Source organism: Saccopteryx leptura, chromosome 4 (genome assembly GCF_036850995.1).
Source record: "Saccopteryx leptura isolate mSacLep1 chromosome 4, mSacLep1_pri_phased_curated, whole genome shotgun sequence".
Taxonomy (NCBI): domain Eukaryota; kingdom Metazoa; phylum Chordata; class Mammalia; order Chiroptera; family Emballonuridae; genus Saccopteryx; species Saccopteryx leptura.
In genome coordinates this window covers 79,580,939-79,590,047 of record NC_089506.1, presented here as the reverse complement: position 1 = coordinate 79,590,047, position 9,109 = coordinate 79,580,939, and the positions used below count along the sequence as shown (strand labels likewise).

General features: G+C 33.8%; 1 non-coding gene across 1 annotated transcript; it reads left to right on the top strand.

The window, feature by feature from the left end:
• The first annotated feature begins 249 nt into the window (after positions 1-249).
• On the top strand, positions 250-325 carry TRNAI-GAU (transfer RNA isoleucine (anticodon GAU)). The gene has a single exon. It is a non-coding gene; the product is annotated as a tRNA-Ile (tRNA).
• Positions 326-9,109: the final 8,784 nt, after the last annotated feature.

Here is a 9,109-nt window from a genome sequence, read left to right as displayed (position 1 = left end):
TTAGCAATACAAAGTGCAATATACATATGTATATAATTGATCATGTACAGTCATCCCTCACCATATTGCAGTTCACTTTTTGCAGTCTCACTGTATTGCAGATATTTAAATTGTATATTTCTAATTTTGTATAATGGATTTTTGCTATATCGCAGAATTTTGCAGTATATAAGTATTGTTATATATTTATTATCTTAATCATTTAGAAAGTGTTTAAGTGCATAGAAAGTGTTTATAAGAGTGTGGGAGGCCCTGGCCGATTGGCTCAGTGGAAGAACGTCAGCCTGATGTGCAGGAGTCCTGGGTTCGATTCCCAGCCAGGGCACACAGGAGAGGCGACCATCTGCTTCTCCAGCCCTCCCCCTCTCCTTCCTCTCTGTCTCTCTCTTTCCCTCCTGCAGCCAGGGCTCCACTGGAGCAAAGTTGGCCCGGGTGCTGGGGAAGGCTCTATGGCCTCTGCCTCAGGTGCTAGAATGGCTCTGGATGCAACAGAGCAATGCCCCAGATGGGCAGAGCATCACCCCCTGGTGGGCGTGCTGGGTGGATCCCCATCGGGCGCATGCAGGAATCTGTCTGACTGTCTCCCCGTTTCCAGATTCGGAAAAATACAAAAAAAAAAGAGTGTGGGAAAGGTTTATAAGAGTGTGGGAGGCTTTATAAAGCCTTAATATATATATATATATAAATTATAAAATAAATATAAGGTCACTACTTCATGCTTCATGAATTTTCACCTATCACAGGGGGTTCTAGAACCTAACCCCTACAATAGACGAGGGACCACTGTATATAATTTACACACAACTACATATAAAATGGATCCAATCCTGAGAAGTTTCTGTTTGCTTTATTTCTTTAAGTGGACAATCAGGGAAATATTCCTAAAGTAATTCTAGTTTAAGGCAAATATTTTCCAAACAAAAAGAATCTTTCATTTATTTCACAAGGCTTTGGATTTTTTTTTTGTATCATTGTTATTTTCAGCTTTTACCTTAATAAATAATTTTATTTTCATTCTGATATAGCAGTATTAGATTTATTGAGACACTCCTGAGTGTAACATCCTTCTAAAATGTTTAAGCCATCTAATAATTTAGAATAATTATTTACATATAATACAGAGATGAAAAAGAAAACTAAAATAATAAATAATTTTAAATTAAATAAATTCAGAAAACTTTATTTTAAAAATATAAAAGTAAACATTTGAAGAAAAACATTCATGCTATCTGCTACTTAGTTGCAATGACAATATATTTTATGTTCACTAAAGTAATGAGCCATGGCTCTTGTTTTCAAGTATCACAGAATTTAAAGAGATAAAATAAAAATAAAAATGTATGGGTCTAGAATCTCTGAGTAGTAATTAGCAATATGTTACACTTGATTAATTAATAGCAAATGTACTATCCCAATGAAAAGAAAAGGGAAGGGAAGGAAAAGGAAAAGGAAAAGGAAAAAATCAAACAAAAGAAAAAAATTAAAAATGAATTAACCAATATCCATCTTGTAGTGTATATCCCTCTAGGATATATACCAGGTAAGACTACTAAAAAAAGAATGGCAATAAAACTTCTGCTGGTTTTGAGTTAGTCAAGCTTGTAACCCCTTATTTCTTGGAAAGGTCATGAAAAAGAGGCATGATAAACACAAAACCACTTCTAACAAATTTATTTATCAAATTTATCAAAGTGGAGTATGAAATGTTATAGAGCCTGACCAGGCGGTGGCACAGTAGATAGAGCATCAGACTGGGATGCGGAGGACCCAGGTTTGAGTCCCCGAGGTCGCCAGCTTGAGCGCGGGCTCATCTGGTTTGAGCAAAAGCTCACCAGCTTGGACCCAAGGTCGCTGGCTCGAGCAAGGGGTTACTCAGTCTGCTGTAGCCCCCGGTCAAAGCACATATGAGAAAGCAATCAATGAACAACTAAGGTGTCGCAACAAAAAACTAATGATTGATGCTTCTCATCTCTCTGTGTTCCTGTCTGTCTGTCCCTATCTATCCCTCTCTCTGACTCTCTCTCTGTCTCTGTAAAAAAAAAAAAAAAGAAGAAGAAAGAAATGTTATAGACAGTATGGTGTGATAGAATTAAATATTATACTTATGGAAACAATTAGATTTAGGCTAATATTTACTTCTGGGGTGTTTCCAGAAGAAAATTTGAAAAAAGAGTTAGTACTGAGATTTCATCTTATTTATCTACTTATATTATTCAAATACCTCTAATTAATTAGGTCAAACTGATTGACATTAATAGGAGATGGACTATAACACCTAAGCATAAAAATATGTATATATGGGTTATATAAAGTATGTATATATGGGTCACCAAATTTGCTTTTCCACAAAGGTAAAGGGAATAGACACAGTAATTCAATTTCTAATTTTTATTATGTGTTAGCTATAGAAAGAATAGTCTATATCAGAAAAAAAAAAACCTCTTTATTGGAGTCTGTGAGTCCATTTCTATAAAAATTTAGCAAACCTTCTGGTATGAACATGAATAATGGAATGAGAGAAAAGCAAATACATTTGCATATTGGTTAGATACAGAGAATATCTAAAACACAAATAAATAAAAATAAAAAGATAAATTCTCAACATTTAACATACATCAAACAGCATGATTTACATTAACTTTCTCATTAATTTTATAAATGAGAAAACTGGGGCATATAGTGGTTAAATGATTAGGTTTAAGGTAATATAGCTAAGATGAAGAAGAGGAAGTATTTTAATTCATATCTGTTAAACCTCAAAATTCTTAATATATTTAAGTGCTATCAATGGCATGTTTTTAATGGAACATTAAATATTCATTTATTGATGTGGGCAGTGCCCTATGTGTTGAATAATTGTAAAAATTTAAGATTTCTTCTCCTGGCTGACTGAAATTATGTAAAGAATATCAGTCATTGGGATTTTGTTGGAATTCTGGCCATGGCACTTATTAGTTGAAAGGCACTGAGTAATAATTAATATTTGCTTTTCATAGAGGTTATGGCATTTTAGAAAAACTATAGGGCCTATATTTATTGATTATTTTTTCTCAGTATTAAGCATGATTTACTCTTCCAGGCACTGGATTAATGTGAGGCAGACAAACAGAAATACAAGATGGATACTTTCATTGAGCTTGTAGCTTAATGATAGAAATTCAAAAGTATTATTCACACCTATGCATCCCAAGAGAGAGAAATATGAATTCAGAAGAAAACATAGTAAAAGGTGGATCCTAGAAACAGTAGGGCCCTTCTTTGATGAAAATATAGTATATATATATATTATATATAATTACACTCTTTCTACCAAGGAACTGGCTGAAAAAGGAAAATTTACAATAAATAAATACTAAAACTTTAGCCTGGCAAGTAAAATGAGTCATGTAGTCATATGACAGGAGAACAGAAACAGCAAAGGCAGGAAAACCAAGAGCTCACACTAACCATCTGGGTGAAAGATGGCTTTTAGTTAATGGTTTAAGAGTTAAATATCTCCAAAAAATTTGCTGTATTTTTCTTTTCCTAGGAAAAAGTTTCAGCTCTGAATATCTAGAGCTAAGAAAACATAGAAATCAAGCTGGTAGAAGTGGTCAAAAAAAAAAAAAAAAAAAAAAGGAAAATATTTAAACATGCTGTACATCTTGATAAACTATAGTAACATTTTTTTTTTCTCCCATGAAAAAATGTTATCTGGATTTATCGTTTGTAAAACTTAACTGGAAAAGATATCATGAGCAATAGTAATATTATCAAATCTTATTGGATTTTAAAGTTTAACTTTGTATTATCCTTGCATCCAGACTGTGTGATACTAGCAAATTTACTACTGTAAGAATGAAGTGGTTTAAAATCATTCAGGATAGATAGATGGAAGCTACACTAAATTAATTTCAGTGTCATCATATTTTATCAAAAAATTAAATCAAGAGGAAAAAAACAAGTGTTTTCTCATAAATAAATATAATGAGTATATAAATGGCTGACAAATACAAAGAGGCTAATTCATTCTAGGTACATATTACTTGAAAACAAAAATCTAAGCCAAGATTTCATTAATACATTAGAGCTCTCTACATTTTTCTACTTGAAGAAAAATAGTTTTTTTTCTGTGAAGAGCTCCTTGGTATTTATTCCTCTCCATTTTTGGCTGTATCCCGTAAGAAAGTAAGTCTCCAGAAGTGCCTTTCCAAAAATCTCCCAGGGAAGAAACTGTATAATTGTGATATACTAGCACAGATAGTGAGCAAGTTAAAAAAATTATCACATGTTCATCTGTCAGTATTTCTAGAAAGAATCTTGGATGAGGAAACTAAGACCACAAATGACCAAAACAGTGAAGTCTGAACCTCAGACCCGTTTCTTCTTATCCGTAGACCAGGGATTGGGAACCTATGGCTTGCAAGCCAGATGTGGCCCTTTTGATGGCTGCATCTGCCTCGCAGACAAATCTTTAATAAAAAAAATAATAACGTTAAAAATATAAAACATTCTCATGTATTACAACCTATTAATTTCCTACCGCTCATGTTCATGGTTGCGGGTGGCTGGAGCCAATCACAGCTGTCCTCTGGGACAACACCAAATTTTTACTGGATAATGCATAACATACACGGGTCATTGTATGGCTCTCATGGAATTACATTTTAAAATATGTGGCGTTCATGGCTCTCTCAGCCAGAAAGTTTCCCAACCCCTGCCCTAGACCAAGGCTCTCTCATGGGACCCTGAGTGGAGCAAAAGAAAGCAACATTTTCAGCTTAACTCTGTGGAAGTCAGAAGTGATTCTGAGATAATACTCTTCAAATAAAAATAAAAATATGCAGTAGAAACAGATAATAAATATGTATTTTAATTGGATCAAGATAATAGAATTTGGAGATAATTATAATGAGAGAATGTGTGTGTATAATATTTATACATGCTTGTATGTACACATGGTGTCATATTCCACAAAAGATAAACATGCTTTTTGGAAATGCCTTTTAGTTTTTAACAACTGTTTGCTAAATTGGATTGCTGCACTGTCTGTAAAGAATGCAGCACAGAGAACCTCCTAACCCAGGCCTTCATATATGACATGCTGTCATTTCAGATCTGGCTATGTTAGGCAGTCAGTTAAATAAGGTAGAATGATTCAAACTCCAGTGTTTAAATACTTACTCTAACTGAATAAGAATATTTTCTTAGACTAACTTTTTCTATAGATAAATATATCCTAAATTACTAAATAATTCAGTACTATTTAACAGTATTAATGAAATAAAAGCAAATGCCGCTTCGTGTTTCTATGATTAGAGTGGTTTGCTTTTGAACAAAATAGAAAATTACATTAAATCCATTCAGGGCCAACTAATCTACTGTTGCTGCTAGAAAAGCAGTAAAAGATTCAACATGAAAAGAACAAGCACATCTGGTGCTAAGCTCTAATGGTCTGAGTATGCAAGAACTTATACAAAGGAAATGTGCTGTACATTCATGATAAATACACGATATCAGAGACCACTGGTGTAAAAGGCTCAGTAGGTATATGGTTCAGATGACTTCGCCTTCACTCTGATGTTGTTTGTTTAGAAATCCATCACCTACTTCCTACAACTTCTGTTGAATATTCTAGAGACCAAGTAACAATTCCATTATACTATAATACTAGTTTTAATTTTCAGACCTGCTGAGTCTAATTTAAATGCCCTTTATGGGTTTACATGTAAATGATACTGTGCAGACTGACTCCAAAAGGAGCTGGAAAGATTACCTTTCTGATAGCAGTTGTTACTGTGCTCCAAAACAGTAAAAAGATAAAATAAAGCAGAATAGGGGATAACATAATATAGTAATATATTGATATGAGTCATTTAAGATTCTATCATCTGACAGAACTACTGATTAATATAATAGACATTTTATTTTATTTTTATTTTTCTTAAGTGAAAAGCGGAAGTCTGAGAGACAGATTCCAGCATATGCTCCTACCAGGATCCACTCAGCAAAAAATGCTCTGCCCATCTGGGGCCATTGTTCCATTGCTCAGCAACTGAGCTATTTTAGTGCCTGAGGTGAGACCATTTAGCCATCCTCAGTGCCCCAGGCCAACTTATTCCAACCAAGCCATGGCTGCAGGAGGGGAAGAGAGAGAGAGAGAGAGAGAGAGAGAGAGAAGCAAGAGGAGGAAGGGTGGAGAAGCAGATGGTCGCTCCTCCTGTGTGCCCTAGCGAGGAATCAAACTCAGGACTTCCACATGCCGGGCAGACACTTTACCACTGAACCAGCCAGCCAGGGCCTCTTTCCGTTTTTATTTTTATTTTTCTGTTTTGTTTTGTTTTGTTTTGTTCTAGTAAGAGACAGGGACAGACAGCCAAGAAGAGAGGGAGACAAGAAGCATCAATTCTTCATTGCAGTACCTTAGTTGTTCGTTAATTGCTTTTTCATATATGTCTTGTGGTAAGCTCCAGCCAAGACAATGACTCCTGTTGAAGCCAGACACCTTGGACTAAAGTTAGCGACCTTGGACTTTAAGACAGTTACCATGATGTCATGTCTATGATCTTACACTCAAGCCCACAACTCCACACTCAAACTGGATGAGCCTGCACTTAAGCTGGTGACCTAAGGTTTTTGAACCTGAGTCCTCTGTGTCCTAGGTCAATGCTCGCTATCCATGAAGCCACTGTCTGGTCAGGCCCAGACTGTTTCTTTCTTTTAGGGATTAAATCACTTGAAACCAGGCTGCTGAGAAAAAAACATTACTCATTCATAATTGTGATAGTGAATGAACAATTTTTAAATCAGTAGAAAAGCACTCATTCTACTCTTCTGATGAACAAAAGTTGTCCTAAAATCAATTTTACAATGTTAAAGAAAGATTTAAATGATGAAACAAATCTATAAACAAAGCAAAATTATCAAAAGCAAAATATTTGAAAAATATTAAATATATACTAACTCCACTTAGAGTATTCTGGCAACATTCTTCCCTCATTTTCATGAAAAATAGGAAAAGTCAAGAAAAACTATAAGTACATAAAAGCTTTACTCTCAATATAATTTTAAGGGCATATAAAATTTATGTAAACATTATATTAAAATACTTAAAGCACACAAGAGAAAATAGTAGTTATATTTTGTTGATACTTATATAAGTCTTCCAAATTCAAACAGAGCAAACTGCCAACAAGACACAGGTGCATAAAACAATAACAGGTGAAAGAAATAAAACATTGTGAAGAAAATATTATCTTTATCCATTATGCCTTTACTTTAAAATGTATTAGCACATCTGTTATATATTTACTAAAAGTACAGGTTTATATAAACAAGGTTTATTAAGTTATAATTCCAATTCTATATATATTTTGTTCTCCAGACCTATGTATATTGCACTGAAGTTATAATATCTGAGTTATAGCAATAAATACATTCCAATGAACTCCTCTAAAATTTCATTAGAAATGTGATAATACTATGACATCATTCTAACATTATTAAGTTGAATATTTAGATGTATATGGCTTAAAATGTCATATTGTAGGTCCAGTGTGTGCGTAAAGTCATGGTGCACTTTTGACCGGTCACAGGAAAGCAACAAAAGATGATAGAAATGTGAAATCTGCACCAAATAAAAGGAAAACCATCCCAGTTTCTGTAGGATGATGTGGCAGCATGTGCGCATGCGCAGATGATGACGTTATACCGTGTATACAGCAGAGCAGCCCATGGCCATGCCAGTCAAGATGTGGACGGTACAGAGGAAAGTTCAGTGTGTTCTGTGGCTCGTTAAATTCGAATCCGTGACCAAAGTGCAACATGAATATCGGCACGTTTATAACGAAGTGCCACCACATAGGAATAACATTACTTGGTGGGATAAGCAGTTGAAGGAAACCAGAAGTTTGGTGGAGAAACCCCATTCTGGTAAGCCATCAGTCAGTGAAAAGTCTGTAGAGGCTATATGGGATAGGTATCTAAGGAGCCCTAAAAAATCTGTGCGTGAGCCTACATCAAACTGCACTGAATAGGTATGAAACTGGGAGAGTTTTCCTTTTATTTGGTGCAGATTTTACATTTCTATCATCTTTTGTTGCTTTCCTGTGACCGGTGAAAAGTGCACCATGACTTTACGGACACAGTATATTTTAATTTTGAGTATACTTGCTAGTCATTCTGACTGACAACTCTTGTAATTGATTTTTATAAACTCTGAGGAAGGTGCTATGTGGACCATCTATACTCATAGTCATTGGGTACACAGCAAATCTTGAAAAAAATAGCAATGATATCTTAATTTAAACAGGTAAAACACTATTTTACTTATTCTGTTTCAAAAATGTATATTAGTTCTCACCCTCAAGTACCCAACAACTTCATTTTGTTGGAAAAAATAGATACCACAGCAAAATTAGTAAAACATACATTATTATAAGGTAGAATTAAAAAGGGGCTAGACTTTGAATCTATGGTAAATATATTTATTATTGACTCTGTCACTTTTGAGCTTCTTGACCTTGAGAAAGTTATTTAACTTTTCCAGGTAGAGCTTTGAATTAGTTGATTTCTAAGAATCACTCTAGCTGTGACTACCTATATAAATATATACCACATATAAATATACATATACATAATTTTATATTTATGATTTATATTGTAATTTTAATTTTAATCATGTATTCTTCTTAATCTAAAATGTGTTGTTGTAAAATTTGGTTAATAGACATAAACAAAAAAATTTTAAATATAAAACCATTTAAAATAACTATTGCACATATATGTTATATTTCTCCATAACACAGATACAAGTATATATTAATAATGATTATATCACTAGTAAGGAAATTGAATCAAAAATCAAAACCTTTCTAACAAAAGTTCAGGATCAGATGTTTTACTAGTGAATTCTATCGAACAGTCAAAGATGAATTAATACCAAATCTTTCTAAACTCTTCAAAAAAATAAATAAAAGAGAAGTGAACACTTCCAAACTCAGTTTACAAGCAAACCAAATTTAACAATTCATTAATGGTTTCACACAACATGGTCAAGTGGGATTTATTTCATAGATGTAAGGATGGTTCAACATCCAAAAATCAATCAACTTGATATATCACATTAACA